Genomic DNA, 23,044 nt, shown 5'->3' with positions numbered 1-23,044 from the left:
AACTGTTACTCCTTGTGGAATGAGGCATTGGCCCAGCTAGAGGCAGCAGGAGAAGGAAGGAGCCTGCTGGCCAGGCTATTGGTGAGCTGAGCACTCCAACCAGGGGTTAGTTTTCTGCACAGCACTTGAAGTGCGATGCTCTGCCAGAGGATATGGAGGAGCAGTGGAGACAGGGAAAGGGGGAAGTGGCAAAGCAGGGAGAGGACAGTGAGAGGGAAGCATATAAAGGGCTGATGTGTGGACAGCAGAGGTGATATGTAACTGGCTGACACCTGGCACCTGCCCACACTCACCAGCCACCACACCTCATAGCCAGGGCCATCTGGAGGTGGTACAGGGGGTGGGGCACTGCTGGCCAAGAGCTGGAACACAGCAGGAACTACACAGATGGACCAGCACAGGGAGTAGCCAGCTTCCCCCCCCCATACACTGCATCTTGCCGTACCACCCAGCGTGCAGCACACCTACCCTCATCATCAGCCACTGGACCTCCCAGCAGCAGCAGGACACCAATACTGAAGGGGGAGGGAGACAGAAAATATGGGACAACTTGCCCTTTTTAAAGAAAAAGTTGGGACACCTGCAGGAGGACTTAAATACAGGACTGCCCCTTTAAAACAGGATGCCTGGTCACCCTAATCACGAGGTATCTATGGTGTTCAAATGCCATACTGAAGAGCATGGTATAAGAAATAGAGTAGAAAAGATATTACTGGTGCTAGTAACCTGCATGAAGCCATAACAGATTTCCATTGATGAGAGTCAAGGGTCAGGTTAAATACCCTAAGCATGTTGAGCAACACCTGACTCCATGAGTAGTCTTATTGATTTCAATGCAGACATTGAAGACTTTGTAAATGGCTGATTTATCCCTTTAAGGGCAGTGGAGTCCTGAGGCCAGCCAACCCTTCTCCAAAGCATGGTGTCTTCAGGAAGAGGTTGTTCTGCAAAGAATTATCATGTGACTACTACTGGGAATTGTAAATGCTGTGGCAGAGCTAGGATGATGGTTGGCTGGGGCAGGATTCAAACCCAGCCTTATGAAGTAGGGCTGGGGAGACCCTGTTCCAAGGGAAGGCGGAGTCTAGGCACAGGCCCATGGACGGGAGGGGGCAAAGTGGGGCAGTTTCCTGGGGTCTTATGATACAAAAGAACTGGAGCTCCTGGCTACTGCCACTGCTAATGCTGCAGGAGTGGTGGCCAGTGCCCTGGGCCCTTTAAATCACTGGCGAAGCACAACACGGTGCGTTCCGGGCAGCACTGAGGGCTGCCTCACCCCAGCCCTGTCCCTTCCACCCAAGGGCACAGAGCAACTTCCCCCCCCACACACACACACACTTCCCTGGTCTTTCCCAGGGGCCCAGCAAGGCTGTTGACCCCACTTTCTGAGCATGTTTGTTCACAGCATTCACACAGAGAATTCAGTAAATACATAAAAAAAATCATTCTGGCAAGTTGCAACATAGCACTGCTGTCTTTCTAAAAAACTCCAGAACCGTAACGCACAGGAACCCAAAAACGGAGCGACAAAGCAAGCTGTTGCCTGAAACAGAGAGGCGCAACCCACTTGACTGTGGGCTAGCTCGCTGCAAACTGATAGCAGGTAGGCCCAGATCACACACATCCCTACAGTGCTCCCTAATCTGCAAGCAGCACCAAAAAGCAACATAATTTTAAAGTTGTAGCTCATAATTTTAACAGCTTTCAATACCCCACAAAGTACAGGAACTGAGGGTTGGATAAAAATTGGGGGAAGGCCAAAGTGGGACTAACAGAGCTCCCAATTTCAGAGGGAATTGAACAGCAGAGAGAGCTAGAATCTCTGGAACAAAGGTAAATTGGAAGGCCCGAGGAAGGGCTTAAGAAACTGTGTACTTGTTTTGCAAGGACTTCATGAATTATAGCTCTAAAGAAGGTTCATGTGAGTTGATTAGACAACCAAGAGGGAAATTGAGGCAGGGTGACTATAGTGATATGTTCTACGTCTGCACCCTGAGTATTGAAAGGATCTGGAGCAAGTAAAGCCAAAGTTTGCTCTCTCAACACAGAGAAGTGACACAAATCATAGTGAGCAGGAACACGGGCGAATACCCTTCAAAGGCTACAATATCTCAGATACAGCTGGAGACAGGACCTGCAGCTCTGCAATGCTAGACATATTCTGCCAACTAAAATCACACAGAGAAAAGAATAAACCATGTGAAGGCTAAAGTACATTTGCAAACACTCACAAAAATATGCAAACAGCAGCAAATCTTTACATTTCATCATAATCACCAGAGGAAACTAAAATACACATCACATGACCTCAGTAAATTAAACACAGATATTAGAAGAAAGTTTATAAGCCTACTTAAAATAATAAGAAATCTTTTCTGAGAAGGCAAAGAATAAAAATAGAATACTCAGAATGCTGCAGCTCTGTTACATATAAAAATGAGTGTTTGACAACCTAGAAGTGTGTCTTAAGCCAATACAATCTAAAACGCTTTCCTTTGCCATTGAAATAGCCTTATTTTGTAAGACCTCTACAATGTGTCAATTTACATTATATTGTCAATGCCTAACTTACTTGGTGACTTTTTAACTTAGAGATCTTGGACACAACAGAACACATGATTTGGTATGGAAATGAGCTATTAGATTATTTTCATGTCCCACAACCAAAGGAGAATTGGTCCCTATTTTTTAGTGTTCTGTCTGGGTCAGCTTTAAACATTCCAAATGATGGGGCTGCCACCATTTCCTTTGGCAAACAATTGCATTATTTAATAGCTCCAATGGCCAAGAAGTTTTGCCTGATATTTAAGCTTCCTTACTTTTGTTTAGTTCTCATCATTCCCCACTGCATAAATCATTCTTCTCCATTTTTCATATATCTTAGACTTCTATCTCACACTGCCAGTCATCTCTTCCTGAAGCCATACAGACTTCGGTCTTGAAAGCAGTTCAACCCTTTTATCAGTTCTGCTGCTCTCCTCAGAAGTACTCTCCTGTTCATGAATATCATCTTGTAATGTGTGTCATGAAATTAATCCAAGGTTCCAAATCACAGAAGAGAAAATGTGAACTAGACTATTACCTCCTGTTTCATGCCAAAAAGACTCCTCCAGAGCCCAAACAACGTAAGTAAATATACTTACATGTTGCTGTTAGGTGTATCTATAAATGGAACAAATTCAGGTAATTTCAACCTAATCAAAGATCTATCTATCATTCTAGTACATAGATGCTTGATATAAACAGCACAATTTTTGATAAAAGAGCATATAGTACAGGGCGTCCCCACTATAAGTCGTCCTAGTATACATTTGTTCCGAACTAAAGTCGTTGACACCTGTAGGAACTGATGTGTTAAGTCCTCCCAAACCCTGCTCTTAAGTCACACAAAAAAGCCTCAACTTGCGCAAATGGATGTCAGCCACGGAGAAAAAATTCCTCGCTGTAAATTGTTTCACCATAAGTTCAAGGTTTTTGGAACATATCATGGGCTTATAGCAAGGATGGTCTGAACTGTTCATGAGTTAGTAGGTTCCACAAATGTCTTCCTGAGTCTAGTTCTTAGCAGCTATCAAGACTATTGGTGAGAATCTGCTCTTTGTTTTTTTTATCAGTTATTTCAATGGGATACTCTAGTTTTACACCAATGTAGCTGAGCACAATTTGCCCATAAGTGTGAATATTCTGAGCTTTGAAAGAAAAACATGTCTGAAAGTGTTTGGAGTTAAGGAGAAATGTGTGTAGTGTACGCATGTTAAAGACAGAATCTTGCACAGAATGATTTATTTGTGAGCTGGTTGGTTGTATGGTAAGGCTAGATATAAAAAGTGTAAGAGCCAAAAGAAATGAAGTGTAACCATATTTGCCTGGAATATCTGCATTGAATAAAACTGCTGCATCACTGATAGCAATCTGCCATACAAAGCCTCTAGAAATGACAGGGAGTGAGTCCCAAATGAAAGCTATCCCTACTCGTTGTTGGATGTAAGAAGAATAGCTCAAAACATGGCTGGATTTAGGTTTTACAGATCCTGATCCCATCCAGATTCATCTCACTTAGGGTCTACACAGCACCCCAAACTCAAAATCAGAGATGCTATTTGTGTAGCACAAATTGTGTATCTTATTTTGAATCTATTTTGAAATTTGGCATGTCTACACAGCACCAAATTTCAAAATAATGTGCTATTTTGGGCCATCTCTTAGCCCTCGTGCAACGAGGTATACCGGGATGGTGAAATAGCGCGCCTGTTATTTCAAAAAATATTTCGAAATACCAGTTGTCTTGTATAGAGGCAGTATAGTATTTTGGGATACTGTAGGTATCCCAAAATAGCCATGCAGTATAGATGTACCCTTAGGCTGTATACTTGCGATACTGACACTGTTTCTGACCTGCCCAAGACTTTTTCACCTCAGTCCCTAGTGACCCCTCTTCATAATTTATTTGAGAGGTTTTATGTCCATTGGTGACCTTTTGTGCATAAACATTGACCAAAAAACCAAGAGATGAAACCAAAGTGAAACTCTCCAAGAGAACTCAATCTCTATAACAGCCTGTAGGCCCCAGAACAGGTCAGGGACCGCATTTTGACTGGTGGGCTCAGTGCATTCATGCAAGACAGAAAAGAGCAATATGTATATTATATGTCAAATATGAAACTTTTCACTGTATTATTAATTCCCAAATTCCCAGGTACAGTTTCCACCAATACACTGATTGGTCCTAGCTATGTGATGCTACCACTTAGAACTGGTGTCAGTCCTAGATAAGGGTGGCTCTGGAAATGCCGACTCACTGCATACACACTTCATATATTTTTGACACAATGTTAAATGGCATTTCAAAAATGTGGAGAGCTTACATTACGGAAGATGCTTCAAGTTATATGGATTTTAAAAATATAAATGGGTGTTATCAGTGGGCTGTGTCCAAAGCAAAATTTTATCAGTACATTAATCATTCTTGTCATAAAGAATCCTCATTGATTCTAAGAGTAAGAGGTTCAATAAAGTGTATCTCACAATGAATCTTACCGACTCAAGGCCACACAAATTAATCTCACCTGGGACCTTAATTTGAGCTCTGTCTTCACTGTTGTAAGTAAACATTTCACATTTAAAAACCTATAGCTTTAGATCACTTATATATTTGTAACTCGATGTACAGACCTAAAATTATAATCACATCATACAATTTATAGTGATATAATCACTGGCTTTGTGCCTTTTTCCTAGAAACAATTGTAAAATGTCAAACAAAGGTCAAAAGGGAGGCCAAGCACAGAGGAAACAATTCAGTGAAACAACAGTCTCTGTTTAAATAACAACATTCCTACCACCCAGCATTGATCCTACAGTGAGCCCACTCTTTTAGATTTTATATTTTAACTAAATAGGTTTGTATCGGCACAGAGAAATTTACTTTTTCTGGACTATTCACAACAAAACAGTAAGCGAGCTAGTAAAAGACATGCAAATTAAATAATCCAAAATGAAAGCACAGTGGACCAGATTCTCCTGTCAATTACAATGGGGTAATTGGGAGTAACTAAACAGAAGTCAATGAAATTACACTGACATGAGTAAGAGAAGCAGGCCCTCCATATCCATAGTCAGTATTTCTTAAATTTAAAGATGAAAATTCACAGAATGTCAAAAACAAACTAATTCTCTTTTACCTGTGCGTGACTCCCCAATGACATTCTTTAGTGGCACTTACAGCTTCAGAGTTGAAAACTCTACGCTGATATGCTGCTTTGCCTTTGTGCTACAACAGGCAATATCCAAGGGCATAACAAGTGGAAATTTATGGAATTTACTGTTAAGCAGTGAACCTGGAGCTGTTAATTACAGTGCCAGGAGTAAGAAATTCAAGGAATGCAGACTAAAGCGCCTAAAAGTTACCAATGGCTTGATCAGGTGACTTGACTAGAATGAACTTAAATGTAAAGTGGCCTTATCTGAATGAAATGCTCTGTTCCTGGGACAAATACAAAGCCTACTCAAAGCAAGTGCAGTTGTTTCTAATAAAGAAAACAAAACTCTCTGTGTTAGTGGAAAGCTATCCTTCCCTGGGAAGGACGTAAAAAGACTCCAGTAAGCTTATACTTTTTGAAAGAGAACAAGTGAATGAAACAGCTAGAGAGAAGCTTTTCTATCCCGAAGAATTAGTGAGGCCATTCCATAAACCATTGCATGTATACTAATCCATGTCTGAAGTTTACTTGAGCTTTTATCAATTTAATAAACAGCATAACACAATTTCTGCACACATGATCTACAAATATGCATGAGTCATGAAATTATTCTCTGTGTCCATTCCTTGAACACCCATTTTGATGTTACAATTTGAAATTCAAGAACTCTCTCTTTGAGCTTTTGGAAACAATATTTTACCTACAAGCTCCTGAATTTTAACTTCTCAAGACTGTTGTCTGGGCGTGGTTACACAACCATATTGAAACCAGAATCAATGTATTAAATGGTAAACAACTCTTCAAGAGCCATGTGAGGAAATAAATGGGGTTACAGGTACCTTCATGGGGAGAAATTACCATACATTAAATAGCTGTTTAATCCATCAGAGAAAGACATTAGAAGAATCAGAGGCTACAATCTGAAGCCAGAAAAAAAAATCTAAGTGGAAATTAGGCATAAATGTTGAACAGTGAGATGATTAACGATTGGAATAAACTACCAGTGAAATGGTTCATTCTGTATCTCTTGATGTCTTCCGATCAAGAGCGGATGCCTTTCCAGAAAATATACTATATTCAAACACAAGTTATTGGGCTCTATACAGAGCTAACCAGGTTGCATTTAAGAGCTTGTGTCATGCAGGATTACTAGATGATTTAATGGTCCCCTCTGGTCAAATTCTATGAAATTAAGGCCTCAATGAAATCAATGGCAAAACTCCCAACAATTTCAGCAAGGGCAGGATTTCAACCTCTATCTCCTTAATGGTTAATTAGTGAAGTGGGGCCATATATAGGTGACTGGTATTTGCACTTGGGAGGTGTACCGCCCTCATGTGCCACTGTCAAAATTCTAATTACTAGATGGACTGCCCCCACATACCTGTTCCTATTCCTCTGGGTGGTCCTCCCTGCACCCCCTACCCCCATCACAGGAACCAGTCACCTATGAGTGGGACCCTTCCTTACAATCACCAAGTCTACCCTTCTTCAGAGATACTTGAATTTTCAGAGGTGAAAGGTTACAAACATTGTCTGTTTTAATTTAATTTAATTTAATAATATTAATAATAATACCATGCAGTCCTGTTTAATTGGTAATCATTACATTCATGTTACAAATGGGTAAATTGGTGAACAAAAACAGTAAGTGATTTGCCTGAAGTCACTCAGTCTGCAGTAAGATCTGTAACAGACACAGAGGGCATAAGGAAACTATTTCAAAATAACTAAAATCAATTTAATAGGTCCCGAAATAGCAAAATTCAAATAGCGTGTCCATACTATAGGGGAGCCTCGAAATTAGTCCGAGGCAGGCTCCATTATTGTGGATGTGCTACCTCGACTTAGAGCCCCAGGAAGCACTGGGGAATAATTATTTTGAATTACTCTGGGGAGTAGTTATTTCAAAACAGCAGCATTGGAGCACCCACACTAATGCTATTATGAAATAACAGTTTCGAAGTAAGTGTTATTCCACGAGGAAATCAGGAGTACAGATTTCAAAATAAACCAGCCTGTTATTTCAAATTAATGGGCTTGGTCATATGAATGCTCCACTTGTTATTTCCAAATAAGAGGGATTATTTCGAAATAACTCCCTACTGTAGACCAGGGCACAGAATCCTGATTCCTAGTCCCCTTCACAAATCATTAGATCACACTGCTCCCCTAACTGGGCATATGGTAAAAAACCATAAAGCAACTATTCTATTGATATATAGGACCAAATGCTTTGCTTATGAAATTCTATTGCTGTCAATGGGAATTATACCAACAGATAATATAATGTTAAAAACCAATATGGTATGGGTTGAACCTCTCTAGACCAGCACTCTCACAACCTGACCAGCACCAAACCAGATAATCTGCCAAACCTCAAGAGGTCAATATTGTCTAGCAGCATTACCAACATTTCCACTGCTTATTGGGTTCTTAAAAGACATTGGGGATAAATTAGAGCCAAAGAACAGCACAGAACACAGAAAGCCAGGACTGGTGGCTGTAAACAAACTTTATGGGATTGTGGGAAATGTGGCCACACCCATGATAAGTGGATGTTGTCAGACCAGTGAATGAGGACTAAAGAGGTTCACCCTGTATGTTGCAAATAATCTTTGGAAATCGTGTCTCATTCACATCACGTTAGTCTCTAATTAGCTTATATCGGGGGTCGGCAACATAGAGCACGTATGTCATAAATGGCCATCGGTGGCATGCAAGATGATTTTGAGTGACATGCACATGGTCGCAGCGGGAGCTCAGCCCCCCTCACCTGCATGCAGCTGTTGCTGCGCTGGGAGCTTGTGCTGCTGCTGGAACCTCCTGGCCAGCACACAGCTGCAAGAGGGCATGCAGAGAGGCCACAGATTGGGCTGCTTTGGGCTTTCGTGGTGCATGAGTGGCCAGCGCTCTCCCCCTTCCGCAGAAGGTTAGGCTGTGTGCACAATAGCTGGGCACTTGGAGGTGCTCCTGAGCCAGTTCCCAGGGGCCTGCTGGAGCTGAGCTGGGGTGCGGCAGCCATGGGGACAAAGGGAGCTTGCTCTAGGGCACTGCTTTCCTACTTTGGAGAGGGATGGGGACGCAGAGCCACCGTCCAGCCCCCTCACTGCCTTTGCCTAGGAGTCCCATCCCCACCTCCTCCAGCCCACCACTCTCCACCCTATTGCATAGCCCCAGCCCTGCAGCCTCAGCGCTCCCTGCTCCGCTCACCTTCCTTTCTGCCTCACGGTGCTCCCAGCAAGCAGGCTAAAGACGGTACTGAAGTCATGCCCAGCTGCCAGCCCCACTGCTGCTGGGCCCCTGCTAGCGAGTGAGTGCTGCCCAGGCTGCAGCTCTGGGCCTAGTGAAGATGGTTGAGGGGAGAGGAAAACGTGCAAGGGACTCTATGCCCCAAAGTTGCATTGGCACCTGGGTCCCTAGCAAGAAGGCATGAAAGTTCTCTTCAGCTGGGGGGGTTGCAAGCCTGCATCTCCCCATGGCCCCCATCCCTTATTAACTTGCTCCTCAGCTGCCATTTGCCAGGCCAGCCATTGCACTGTCCTTGACAAAGTGCAGGGAGCTTCATTCCTCTGAGTGCCCCTTCGAAAGAGGCGGTTTATTAATACAGTGTTACACAGCCCAAGTTGTACATACAGTAGGATTTTAATCCTAAATGTGAGACTTATTGACTAACTGATTGCTATGGGACCCAAGTTTGGAGAGCTCAGCAAGGGAAAGCAATGGCAAAGATCACACTAAATGGTAATGATAGAAATGTAGCCGTGTTAGTCTGGTGTAGCTGAAACAAAATACAGGACTATGTAGCACTCTAAAGACTAACAAGATGGTTTATTAGATGATGAGCTTTCGTGGGCCAGACCCACTTCCTCAGATCAAATAGTGGAAGAAAATAGTCACAACCATATATACCAAAGGATACAATTAAAAAAATGAACACACATGAAAAGGACAAATCACATTTCAGAACAGAAGGGGGATGCGGAGGGGGGGAGGTAAATGTCTGTGAACTAATGGTATTAGAGGTGGGGAAAGGTAAATGTCTGCGAGCTAATCCCCCTTCTGTTCTGAAATGTGATTTGTCCTTTTCATGTGTGTTCATTTTTTAAATTGTATCCTTTGGTATATATGGTTGTGACTATTTTCTTCCACTATTTAATCTGAGGAAGTGGGTCTGGCCCACGAAAGCTCATCATCTAATAAACCATCTTGTTAGTCTTTAAAGTGCTACATAGTCCTGTATTTTGTTTCAACTAAATGGTAAGATCTGCGTCTTCATTTATTTATTAATGAAGCTGCTAAAATTTAAGTAGGAATATTATTGACTTTTAAAACTATCAATGGCACACAGATCCGTAAATAGAAGTGAATAAATTAATCTCAGCATGCCACTTCTGAAAGGTTGCCAACCGCTGGTTTATAGCTAATATATAAAGGAGAATGTGTGTAAGTTTGTGCGCTAATAACTTGGACACTATAAGAGCTACCGCAACCAAACTTTGCATGGGATAACCTTTCCTCCAGGAGAAGGTTTTAAGGTACTTTTGGACCCAATTGGGCCCGAACTCAAGCTGTAAAAATCAAAAAGTAACCCACTACACTGCGCTGCAGGGGCCACCCTGCCCTCCCTAGGTCCCAAGCCCACTGCCTGCGGCCCCCAGCGCCATCCAGGACTCGCCCCCTCCTGCCCGCAATGTTACATAAGCGACCCTCTTTCCCCTCCACCCGCTGCCGGCATGCAGCGCCCCGACCCCCATGCACACAATAGCTTGGGCACCCGCCCTGCCCCCTACAGCACCTGCAGCCCTGGAGGCGAGCTGGGGTGCCCCTCCCGTGTGTAACCTCCCCTCCACCTGGGGTTGCACACACCCCCTCCAGGGATGACGCGGACCTATATTTTAATCCCTATAGAAATCAGTGCAGCTTTTCTACCATTCAAAAAAAAAATAATGGACTACTGTTTTTCTACATTTTGTTCCTCTGGTTTCCTGAGCAACGCCGGGTAACTCCAGCTAGTTATAACTAATTAGAGACTAAACTGGTATGTGTGTATTTTAGATATCAAAGCACAGGATATTATTCAGCAAGACTTTCACTGTTTCAAATGGAAGATTCTAAATCTCCTCCTCTAAGAAAAGTGATGTTTTGGGGTATACTCTAGAAAACTATAAAGGTTTCTGCATCTTATATCGGCCCGGTTTTCATCAAAGCTTAGCTTCCATTTAGGCACCAAAATAAGTGGAAAATTTTTCAAAAGAGTTCAGCTCACTTCTGAGAATCTGGCCCTCTTCATCTCCAGATTTCAAAAAGGGTTCCAGGCCTTATTCTCCTCTTATTTGTATCAGTTTTGCACCAGTATAATAACAATGCCTTTAGTGGATTTACTCCAGATTTGTATCTCTGCAAAGGGAAAAATCAGACATCTCAGGCTATGTCTACACTGCCGTTCTTTTTTGGAAAAAAGTACACAAATTGCAAACTGCAATTTGTGTACCTTTTTCCAGTTCTTTATTTGGAAGAGGCTTTGCCGACATTTGGCCCATCTACATGGGGCCAAATGTGGAAAAAACCTCCTCTTTCGGAAGAGCCCTTATTCCTCATAAAATGAGGAAGACAGGGCTTCCGAAAGAATGTGCCCGCTTTTTCGGAAACTGATCTGAAAAAGCGGACGCATTCTCTAGACACAGCAGAGTTTTTCCGGGATACCTGTGGTATTCTGGAAAAACTCTGTAGTGTAGACATAGCCTCAGTCTCTCATAATGGTCTCACTTCCCATCTTAAAGAGATTCCATTATAGAATATATTAAGGACAATGCCAGAAGACATTGCCTTACTGTAAACTCTCTGATACTGCGGCTACTTCTTCAATAAGCTACAGTGTCTTAACTTCTACTTAGGGCAAATCGCCTTAAAATTTTCATTATGTAACACTGCTGAAAAGATTTATCCCATGCAGGACATTTCAGCTCTTAAGTGGAGAAGTTTTTAAGTACTTCCGTGTTCATTACAAGCTTATGCTGTTTGCTTCATATTTCTAGAAAAAAATGTATTATTGTGAGCAAACTATAGCATATTCACGTGATTTAATCCAGCCTTTTATTCCCTTTGCTTCTCTGTACAAGGAAACCAGTGTCACAGGCCACTAAAATAACATTTGCTGTAGGGTCAATGTGGTCGGTAATACTTCCTCCAAGGAGGGGTTCCTTAACCCCCATCATTTGCTTCTTGATGCTATTTCACACCTCAGTCTGTTCTCTGATATAAAACAAGTTAGCAACTAAGTAGCCCTCCTCCCCACCAAAAAAATTACATCAAAATAGTGGAACTAGCATGCTGCTTGCTACTATCACACCCCTCTCTTCACCCTTTCTTGTCTACTTAGATTGTAAGTTCATCAAGGCAGGGATCATCTACTCCTCTGTGTTTGAACAGTACTTGGCACAATGCAGCTCTATTTTTGGTTGGTCTTCAGCTATTATAGTAAACATGACTAATAATAATTAAGCAGAAAAAATGTCAGACATGTAACATTAGACGTTCTGCTTCTTCCACTGGTACTCTATGCATATCCAGATCTAAACCAAAGTCCAGTTCCTAATTTTAATGGCCATTTAAAATGTATTTTAGGACCTGTTTCTCTTTCCATAACCCATTGAGACAAAGGCACTCTCTTTGGGGATCTCAAAGATACTAGTGACAGAAGTGATGTCTTGGTAGCTGGGGGCACAGAATTCTTATCATAACTCCTTATTAGAGGCGCTCGGAATGAAATCTAACCTGGCAGGCTTCAGAGTTTGATGCAAAACTCACCTCTCTGCAAAAGAATTGCTGTCATAACAGAAGAGAAACAATACAAATTCCAAGTTTAAAGGCATCTATGTGCAGCAAACAGCAAGGTGAATTCTGGATGAACAACAAACTGTGAGTCTCAATATGACTTTAGGTGCTTAGATACTACCGAAATAAAGAATTTAGAAATACAAGTGGGCTAGGCTGCAAATAACATTAAACTTAAGCAAAACAAATATTGCAAAAATTGCAGCCACAATCTTTATTTTTAAAGGATTTATAATGAAAGTATTGATGCCAAATTCTGTTCATGGTGCCATGTCACTGAAAAAAGTGCAGAAAGGGAGAACTCTTAAATTTATTAAGCAACTGAAGCATGCAAGGAAAAAACCCAAAGAAGAGGCAAAATTTTCCTAACTGGTCTGATTTGGGGCACCTAGTTGCAGACAGTTGGGGTATGTCAGTACGAGGCATAAGGGAGCTGTTGACAATGGCGTTCCCTGTCGACCGATCCGTGTCTTGACTGCCACGCTGTGCCAACGATCAGCTGAGCCGGCACAGCACAGTGGCCATTTTTATTTTAATGAAGCCAGGGATATTTAAATCCCAGCTTCATTGACTATGTCAGGTAGTCTAATTTACATGCCTCTGGCGCCAGAGGCATGTAGTCTAGACATACCTTTGGAGTCTGATTTTCAAAGATGCAGACCAGCCTTCTACTGAAGTTGTGAAAAATCTGACCCAAGGTTTCCTTCAATTGAACATCCAAAACTGGAGGCACTCAATGCTGACCACTTTGGCACTTGATGAGCGAAATGGTGAATACCTTGTGGGGCAAGTCACTTAATAATGCACATCAGTATGTTCCCAGCTCCAAAAGTAGGTTGAGCACACAGCACAAAAATCCTGAGTGATGCCATGTCCATGATGGGCTCCAGACACCCATTACAGGTGACTTCAGGAGCAGACAGGAACTATGGACAAGATTATGCTCTAACATACCAAGGTAAGACACCTGCTGAGTGAAAATCATCATTGGGCTAGGACAAAAAAGATCTATACTAGATTAGACTGGTGTAAAAGTGTATCCAAAAGGGAATTTATGGAATTCCTCAACTCTTTCCACCTTTCTCCACACTTCACTCTTGGTTGTTACATGTCAATATATTTTGGACATTACACATGATTATGGTTTTGGGTTGCAGTGTGGCATTATGGTAGACATCAGTGTTCCCTGTAAGATGAGGGCTTGTGCAGATGCCCAGAGGAGATTCAAATGTCACCCAGCTGATTAGCAGAGTGCTCAAAGACCCTAGAGCCAGAAACATGTGTTTCTACTGGTGGTGCTTGTCTGTACATGCCTTGGTGCACGTGACAAAATTGATTCCGCACATGGATGGACATTGGTAGACATGCTACAAAATGCTGAAGCAGGAGTGTTTCAAGTAAATTTTAATGTTGTTGGTACTCTGGTACCAATTCACAACAGGAACCAATAGCTCTTTGCTTTCTATTTTTAGCATGAACTAAAGATTATATTTATATTCCAGGAACTAAATGTTAGTTAGCACACAAACAGTGTTCAGATTGATGCAGAATTACAAACAGCCTCCCACTATATCAAATAATTTAGATTTAAATATACAGATCAGAGAAAGAATAGCAGAGAAGGGGAAATCTCATTGAAAAGGGATCTTGTAGTTAAAGAGCCAGCAGGTCAGAGAGTTTGAACTTTCTCTGTGCTCTTAGGCAAGACACAACTTCTCATTGCTTCAGTAACTATCTGTTAAATAGGGAAAACCGTTTTTGCATGCCATTCAATGTTTTGGTAACAGACTTAAATCCATTAAGCACTATAATTTATTTGAAATCCTTGGCTGAAAGACTATAGAAAAGCAAAATAACAATACTGTAGTAAATGACAACAAGCTATTGTGAGCTGTAGCCAGAAGTTGGGAGGGTGCATTTTGCCAAATTTAGGAGCCACCCCAAACCACAGAACTGAAGGTTCTACATTTAGGACCCATGGACGTAATTCCATTAAACTCAATATGATTAACCATGTATGTAAATTACATGTGTAAGGGCTTGCAGAATTAGTGTCTTAAATTAGAGCTCAAAATTCCACATAGGGAAATGCATATTCTGGGCTGATACCCATTTGATTTTACTCCTCCAGAAACCATAGAAGGTTCAGAATGATTTTCAAACATGAATGCTTATTCTGTATATTACAGAGGATTCTAATCACTGATGTTTTCCTAGTTGATGATCCTTCAACAGGAAAGGACAGTTCTGTTGAATGAGGGAAAGTTGTAATCCCAAAATTGAAATAAAAACAAAACAAAAAATCACAGAGGCTGTGTAATATCCAAACACCAACTACTTCCTCATGTATAGTAAAATTAGGCCTGGGTTTGTTTCCTACTTACCTTTGGTCTGAAAGTCTCAGAAAGTTAAATAATTAATTTAATGTTTGTCAAAATATATATTATGTATTCATTGTATATATTTTGACAAACATTAAATTAATTATTTGATTTTAAAATATTATTACTGATCATTGACTGATTAATCTAGAACACTCTGTCTTGCAACTTTTCAAAAAAGTTCTCAGATTTTTCGGTTTAAGAAAAGGATTAAAGCTTATTTTGAAAGAGCATCTTTTTCACAAAGTCTGAATGGACTACAGCAGTTCCCATGGGATTAGCTGCATACATTTAAATTCCTCCCACAAGACAGCTATTGTTTTCTACATGGCTCTCAGTTTCATTCTGTCATGACAGGTTTCCACACTTCATTTTGACTAAAAAAACCTGGGGATTCTGTGCTCTGAAAGTAAGCATTGACAGGTTGATTAATTTTCTTAAAAAACTGATCAAATGTTTTATAAACTTATTGCTCTGGTTTTTGAGGTCTGCTACATTGATATCTGATTCTCAGATACAGTTTGGAAATGTTATTGTCATTAGAGACATCTGTAAGATATATCTGCAAGATATATTCTCAAGAGCTGTCTCTTCAGATTTATCTCTTCATAGGAAAGAAATTTTTACCAAAATTGAAAGGAGATATATATTTTGCTTCGGAATAAAACTTCAGTGATCTTTCCAGAAACAAAACTATCATGTGAAATATATTTATATAATGATCTGACTTTCATAAACTATCATACCTTTATTTTTTTAGCAGATACTTAGTTTTTAAGAGTCTGAGATAGCATTATCCAATCAGAATTACCACTGACTTCTGTGGGAGTTTTGGCTGCACAGATGAAGCAAGACAAAACTGCAATTTTAAATTCACAAATATGCACTTCCATGTGCTGATTTCACAATCCTCTTATTTCTTGACAGAAAAATATCATATATAAAGCTCAGACTCTTAGTATGTACCTGACATTTTACCTACCATGGGGATGGTGTTTTCTTGCAATGAGATAATAAAAAATCATAGGTTTAACATACAGCTGGCTTTGACTGTGTTTCATTTGACAATACGTTATGAAAATTATTATTAATATTTTAAATGCCAACAAATTATATCTTTCAGAGAAGTATTTCTGAATATCTCTAATATATGAAAATATTATATTACATATAAATTAAATTATAAGCAAAAAGTTACCCATGTTTCTTACCCTTAAAGGAAAATTATAAAGTACATCAGAACACATACCAGTACACTCATTGTCACTGTCACACTGTATAATGCTGGTATTTTAAAGAGCTTCTTGAATGTGATATCATTTTTTTGAATGTGATATCCCATTTTTCTATAAATGGGATGGGGAGGGAACTCAATTTGAAACCTTATAAAAAAAATTAAAAAATCTTTTGCTATTTATGAAAGAGTGAGAGAGACTTACAAAATGAACCATCTAGAGGGTGAGTACATGAATAAGCTTGTAAGAAGCCCACTAGCAAAGTGAAGGTTGAAATGTAGTAATAAAAATGAATTCAGAGTGACTGTCCCATAGAGCCCTCTACAAGAATGATTACTGAACTATTGAACTATCCCTGAATTTCTTTCATGTGCCTGGCAATTCAGTGGACTTCTCTTCAGTAAATATTTTAACAGGGCCAGCACCTTCTGTAATCTGAATTTTATTCAGAGTTGCCCTGAAACTAAGTGAGTAACAGTGCATTATTATATATAAAGTCCCGGAGCATTGGGTTGGGATAGGGAATAAAACAAAATGCAATGAAGCCCATAGGAAGAATTAAGAACATTGTAGGACTGGTGCATATGCTGCAACACATCATGCTGTGGAAACATTGCTCTCCCTCTATATGCCATTTGAAGCAAGTTTCAAACATGCACGGCATGTATGTTATTGCAATACGCTTACACATGCTCAATAACTGTAGTATTTGTATCCACACAAATCAATCACAAAAACTATATGACTTCTGCTCTCTCTCAAAAAAGCATTAATTATTTAATATTTGGACATGCTATTGTACATTTGTCATGCAATAATTACTTATTCATCGTTGAAAAATCCTACACAAATGAATATTCATTTAAGTTATTCATACCTCTCAGAAGGGAAACCTCTGAAAAACATTAACAACTGACGACAAAATAGTTGTTCTTTAGAGAAAGGCAGATAAAATCCATTACAATTGTCAGAGTCCCCAGTTCAGCCCCCTCTCTGGTATGTGAAGCTGCTGGCTCAGTGCATAGCCTTGTCAAACCAACCGTACAGTCTATTCAGTTACCCTGGAGTTGTCATGTGGAATCAAGCAAACAAATATCTTCTCTCCATTTCCCCCACTCAAAAACAAATCAGAACTTATTCCTTGCAAAGCTTAGCAGCAGCAGCAGCCTAAGTGAAAATTCTGAGAGCTTCATATGTAATTTGAATTAATTAAAAGAATTTATCTAACAGCCAGTGGTTACATTCTGTTAATGAATAACCTGCTTCGAGAAATGAGGAAGTTTTTGAAGTTAATTTAAATTATGGGGCCTCTTGTCAGAAATCAGTGAGAGACTGAACCTGTTCATTATCCTGAGGTTAGACCAGCCAAAAGGAAGAAAAAGAAAAAGTGGAGCTCATTAAAGGAAAGATATTGTATCAACCAGCACTAGCTGTATCACACCAATTCAACCAAACTGAGATAAGCCATGGAAACGTCAGCTGCCCAGTTGGGACCAAACTGCAGGGCAAGTCTAACTTATACAACCAGTAACAAGTATCCAAAGCTTGACAGTTATACAGGAGAAATTCTTTCTAATTCAGCAGTGTTTTACTTGAACATTAAACTTGACTTAGCTACTTTTTCTCCTTCAGGGGCGGATGAGAGTTTTGCAGAGCCCAGGGCAGCACAATTTCATGGGGCCCCCCTTTGGAGAAATAATAGAAAAAAAGGCATCAAATGTGCAAATTGAAGGCTATTTTCATATTAAATGTGAATTGGGTAAATTTGATAGATACTTAATTTAGTTGGATAATTTTTATTTTAATTATATTGTAATTTATTCATAAACAAAATTCTGCATTAATAATTTAAAATTTTCATTTGTATTTAAGTCTATTATAGCTGTCTAGCTCCTTTGGCTTCAATTATGGCTACATTCTTCAATTATGTCATTAAAGTCCATTTCTTCACACAGGTCATTTTCAAAAAAGTTTAAAAATCCTTCACAAACAAATGCAACAGCAACCACATGACAAATATGTGTGACTGAGGACTACAAACATTAGGCAGTACATTCACCTGCCAACATGATTTTTAAACCCCTACAGCAGTGAAATCCTGCATGATTGTACTCTCAATACTCCTATTATTCTGCATCCTTTTAGACCTTTAGAGAAAGGTTTTCAAAATCACAAATAGCCCAACTTAAATAGCCCAATTCTAATGAAAACTCAGAGCTGGAAGTCCAACTTTATCAGATATACCTTTAGGAAAAATCTCCCATCTATAGTTATGTGACAATTTTTCATTTAAGGAACACATTTTCAGAAATATACAAATGAACATATCCCATATTCAGCACTGCTGGCTATCTACATATTACTTGTTAGCTGGCTACAAAGTGGGAGAAAGTTTTAATGTGTGATATGCACGCACACAGTATAATTATATGCAATGTAATTTGGTGGAATATGCATTGCCTGTAACATGGAGTGATTTCTATCATTAAGACCATGTAGCTCAATGAAAGAAATAGTCTGTAAACAGTAAAGGGAACCCTCCGCCCCATAGCTATTAATCTGGCTACAGTGAAGAGTGGAGATAATGTTTTATCCAAAGTTTCTTCTTATCTATGTCCAGGAGACTTTTCTTTAGCTATTCCTTTAAAAGTGATGTAAAGGCAAAACCAGACAACCTGGGGCTGTGTCTACACTGGGCCACTTATTCCGGAAAAGCAGCCACTTTTCCGGAATAACTTGCCAGCTGTCTATACTAGCTGCTTGCTTTTCCGGAAAAGCAATGACGATCTACTGTAAAATTGTCAGTGTTTTTCCAGAAAAACTATGCTGCTCCCATATGGGCAAAAGTCCTTTTCCGGAAAAACTATTCCGGAAAAGGGCCAGTGTAGACAGCACATTAGTCTTTTCCGCAAAAAAGCCCCGATCGCGAAAATGACGATTGGGGCTTTTTTCCGGAAAAGCGCATCTACATTGGCCACGGACGCTTTTCCAGAAAAAGTGCTTTTCCGGAAAAGCATCCTGCCAATGTAGATGCGCTTTTTCTGGAAATACTTATAACGGAAAACTGTTCCGTTTTAAGCATTTCCAGAAAAGGGTGCCAGTGTAGACGTAGCCCCTGAGTTCCTACTTCCTTCTACCAATAGTAACCTCTGATATTATACTTGGCATTAGTAATTACTGTTGCGAGGTGGTGCTTTCTCACATAAAACACTGCCTTAGTATTTAGTGCAAGACCTCATAAGAGGAAAACCTCTCAACAGCTTGCTCAGGTCTTAGTCTTTCTAGAGCTATAGATGGCACAGAACAGTTTGGCTCTTCTTAGGCTCCTCAGGACTTCTCTCCCCATAAAACATTCTTAGTCCTCAGATATTTCAGTACAACAAACCAAATTATCAACAGGCAAAGTTTCTGTAACCCCTCAGGGAGCAGCTTATACAGCCTAACCACAGAAAACGTTTAGCAAAATGAACAAGACTTTACTTATGCAATTTCCTTTCCTCCTAAGCAGCCATAAACTACCTTCAATATCCCTTTTTTGTCTCAACAACATAGAATATTTAAGCGTTTTTACTATAACCCGAGAGCTGAGCAATTCCTCCATCCTGACTGGCTAATAGGAGTACAGCTCCGCTGACTCAATGAGAATGAGAATCCTAAATAAACCAATGAGAGAGCCTCTTTTCTTTCCTTCATTCTGTTCACCTTTACTGTCAACACAAACAGCTGAAGTGGCCGGTGCCCGATCTTTCAGAAGGCATGAATGGAACAAGGCACTTGCCAGGTGATCTATCGCTTGTGCTCTAGTCCCAGCATCTGGCATTCAGAGTTTAGGGACCTCTAGAACATGGGGTTGGATCCTTGATAATCTTGTCTGATAAATTCACCCATTCCGTTTAAAAACCATTCCTCCCCACCTGCACCAAATCATTTGTTGAATTCCTTCATAAGTCAATTTATTTGTTCATTCATTCCTGTTCCTTTTTCAGTTTAGAGACAAGGCGGGGAAATTTAACATTCATTGTGAGACAAAAAATCAAACACTGGTCCAGTCTGAGCACAGAACTGTGGGTGTGTGCAAAGCTTTGGTGTGTTGCCCCCCCTCCAACCTTCTTCCCCCTTCACCTTGCTCCCAAGCAAGCAATGGGTCATTCCTTAAGAGCAAGGCTAGAGAAAGAAACACCCTCCAACTCTGATCAAAATGCCTGGCTGGTGTGGAATAACGCGAGGCCTCGGGTGGCTCTTGGGATTTCGGTGTTTCAGACACACACTTTTTGAGGAGAGCCAGAGAAGCCGAGATAGGATGGGCCGGGAAGTTGATTGTATTGCGTCCGGGTCCAGGCTATATTAGCAGCCTACAGCAGCTTTGGCTTCCAGTGGGTGGCGTGAAGGGATGAGAGCGGCTCCGCTCGAAGCATCTGGCAGTGGAGAGCCAACTGGCTTCTAAAGAAGAAGGGCGGGGTGGTGCTGGTGGCCGGAGAAACTGTGCCCTCTCTGTGCTGCGATGAATGCAGTGCAACCGGGTGCTGCTGCTCCCAAGGCATCTGCAACCCCAGGCAGCCAAAAGAAAAAAAGAAAAAAGAAGCCGCCCAGAAGACAGCGGCCGGCTTTCGCCCAGCTCCTCCTGTGGAGAGTGGACTTCTCCAAGAACCGCAAGGGCCTCTCCTTGGCGGCCATTGAAAAGGAGCTGGCCACGACTGGGATCGACGTCCAGAGGAACAAAAGCTGCATCAAAGTGCGCAAGGACACTTCAAAGCAGGGCCTATTGAAGCGCAGGGCCCGGGGCAGCCGTCCCGCTCGCCCTGTCCTATACCCACCGTTGTTCTCCAACTTTCCTTGGACAAATATGTTGCAGCTTTTTAATGAATTGGCCACACCTACAGGTTGCACCTCCCAAAACTGGGACGCTCTGATCTGGCAGTGCTGGAAGATGGATGTTTCTGGACCAGAGAGACTGTGGGCCAGGAGCCTAGCAGCAAGTAGGCCAGCAGCAGTGGAGCTGACACCAGCACCCAGCATCCCATCCACGGCCAGTGTCTGGCAGTCTGGCCAACGCTGCGGCTGGTGTCTGGCAGCGGTGTCAGGACCAGAGCTGGAGCTGGTGGCAGCAGGGCCAGCATCTGGCAGTGGGCCCAGAGCCAGAGCCAACAGCAGTGATAGTGGTATTGGGGTCGCTGTCTGGCAGCTCAGCTGGGGCTAGAGCTGGAAGCAGCATGGCCAGAGCTGGCAGCTCAGTCAAGCCAGCAAAAGTGCAGCCAGTGGCACGGAGGGGCGAGGGGCTGGCAGGTTGGTGGCAAAGGACCTCCCTTGGTTTAGCAAATTCCTTTGTTTGGGACCAATCAGTTCCTAAGAATAATGGTCTAGAGAAGTCCAACCTGTACTGTCAAAGGCAGCTACTCACCAGCATATTCTCTTTCACAGTCTGAAGCTGAGCTCTCTCCTTCGTATATGAAAGTTTAGAAGGACATACCCCAAATAGCAGATGCTGATCATGAGGCTGAAGTTTTTCCAGTGATAGCAGACATGGCACCAAATAAAGCATCATCAAGAGTAGCAGATTATATTGGGAAACCTCTCTTCTGTACAATAACAGAGCCACATTTTCCCAGCCTGGTGAAGGTTAAGTGTGTGTGCCATCTGTGTTAGAACTTTTGTTTTTTCACAGCTACAAGAAAGTCCTATCATATGCACTTTTTAAAAATTCGCTCTCCAAGTTGTCTTTGTCCTCTATTTTTGATGGTGAGTATTGTACAGACTACCTACCTGCTTAGTCAAACAGAGAAACTCAGGCCAAAAAATTTAGAATTACTTCATCTATAATCAACTATAATTGAAGGTGAACTGAAATGCTTTTGTTTGTGTCTGTGAACACTAGAGGTCAGGCTCTGTGTTTCCACTGCCATACCTGATCACTAATCAGTCAGGTTCTTCTTACATCTTTGGGTGTTTGGCATGTGGTATCTGAACTAGGAAACACAAAATCCTTATGGAAGCTGGCAACATTCAAAACTTTATAGCTGTTCATGGCACTCAGGGAACGGCAGATGAAGATTATAACTTATCAGGAAGTAAGTAAAGGAAGAGCTGCTATTCAACTACTTTGTTTTAACTGCATTTAATGATCTTTTTTAAAGGACATACATATGTTCTAATATTGATTTGTGAACTTAAGAAAATAATTACATTTATTTTCTCTCTGCATGTTGTTTTGCCTTTAAAAGGACTTTTACAAATCAAATCATATTACAGAACATCCCACAGGAGCTAATGTGAAGTGCACAAGAACTAATGATTGAACGCTGCTTTGACATTCTTAACTGAAAGGTGATATGAAAGAGCCTATTACTATAAAACTGAGTCACCTTCAAGTCAGTTTTGTTAACCCACTTACATGTGTAGTCTTGTTGCGATATATGGCCCCAATCCTATAAAGACTTAAGTATGTGCATAAAGTTACTCACTGTAAATGTAGACATCACTGGGACATATATTTATCTATGTGGAAATAACTACTAGATTGGGATCCATAAGACAGCAAAGCAAGGTTTTGCAGTACTAATTCTTAACCATGAAATCTTAATTTCCCAAGACTGCATTTTAAGTGCACACTTGTAAGGATATGAAAAGTACACTTTTCAGAAGTGTAACTAAAAAGCAACTGAAAATATTAGTCGTCTTTTGTGCTTGCCATTCTGCACACCTAACGTAGTGTCCCAGCCAACTGCAAGGACACATTTTCAAAGACTGCGCTCGTTACTGCCCATTGAGTCCTCTTGCTCATTAATGCATATCCCCTCTAGTCTGTTCTCTCCTTTGCGCTTGCTGTAAACTGCTCTGACAGCATGTTTTCCCCCTTTGTTCAAACAATGGCCTTTGTAACCAAAGAGAAAATTAA

At 41.0% G+C, this 23,044-nt stretch overlaps 1 protein-coding gene across 9 annotated transcripts in view; it reads right to left on the bottom strand.

Moving 5' to 3' along the window:
* The window catches only part of VEPH1 (ventricular zone expressed PH domain containing 1), a 209,302-nt gene that overhangs the window by 170,753 nt on the left and 15,505 nt on the right, over window positions 1–23,044 (bottom strand). For 2 of the 9 annotated variants that reach the window (XR_012906257.2, XM_075937780.2), the window contains exon 1: window positions 17,030–17,315. The exons of 1 other annotated variant lie outside the window; for it this stretch is intronic. The gene's annotated coding sequence lies outside the window, so the exon portion shown is untranslated. Of the gene's footprint in view, window positions 1–5,681; window positions 5,811–17,029; window positions 17,316–23,044 lie in introns of those variants that run through there. 6 more of the 9 variants (XM_006123465.5, XM_006123467.5, XM_075937778.2 and 3 more) reach the window with 5 other exon arrangements.

This window comes from Pelodiscus sinensis, chromosome 10, assembly GCF_052426305.1.
Source record: "Pelodiscus sinensis isolate ZL-2025 chromosome 10, ASM5242630v1, whole genome shotgun sequence".
Lineage (NCBI taxonomy): Eukaryota > Metazoa > Chordata > Testudines > Trionychidae > Pelodiscus > Pelodiscus sinensis.
This window is presented reverse-complemented; position numbering and strand designations above follow the sequence as displayed.